This window comes from Echinops telfairi, unplaced genomic scaffold (genome assembly GCF_000313985.2).
Source record: "Echinops telfairi isolate 266 unplaced genomic scaffold, ASM31398v2 ScPeMD7_2186;HRSCAF=2738, whole genome shotgun sequence".
Lineage (NCBI taxonomy): Eukaryota > Metazoa > Chordata > Mammalia > Afrosoricida > Tenrecidae > Echinops > Echinops telfairi.
Genome location: NW_022106084.1, coordinates 4,384,530 through 4,385,191, shown reverse-complemented (window position 1 = coordinate 4,385,191; position 662 = coordinate 4,384,530).

Here is a 662-nt window from a genome sequence, read left to right as displayed (position 1 = left end):
TTGTTATGATCTATGCAGTTGAATGCCTTTGCATAGTCAATAAAACACAAGTAAACATCTTTCTAGCATTCTCTGCTTTCAGCCATTATCCATTTGATAGTAGCAATGGTATCCCTTGTTCCATATCCTCTTCTGAATCTGGCCTGAAACTCTAGCGGCTCCCTGTGTATGTATTACTGCAACTGCTGTTGGGTGATTTTCAGTAAAACTGTACTTGCTTATGATAGTAATTATTTTGCTCTATAATCTGTGCCTTCTGTTGAATCACCTTTCTTCAGGTACAAATTAGGATCTCTTCCATGTGGCTTCCTTCCAAATTTCTTGGCATAGTGGAGTGAATTCTTACAGTACTTTATCACCTTCTTAAAACATTCCAGTTGGTATTCCATCAATTCCTGGAGCCTTAGCTTAGGCTAGCGCTTTTACTGCAGCTTGGGCTTTTCCAAGAATACCACTGGTTCTTGCTCATGCGCTGCCTCTTATAATGGTCTTATGTTAGCTAGTTCTTTGTTGTCCAGTAATGTTGCATATTCTTTCCATCTTCTTTTGATGCTTCCTGCATTTTTCAATAATTTTGGTATAGCTCTTTCAATATTGCCAGAGAGGCTTGCCTTTTTTCTTGGCTTCTTTCAGTTTAAGATGTGAAATTCTTCTTTGGTTTT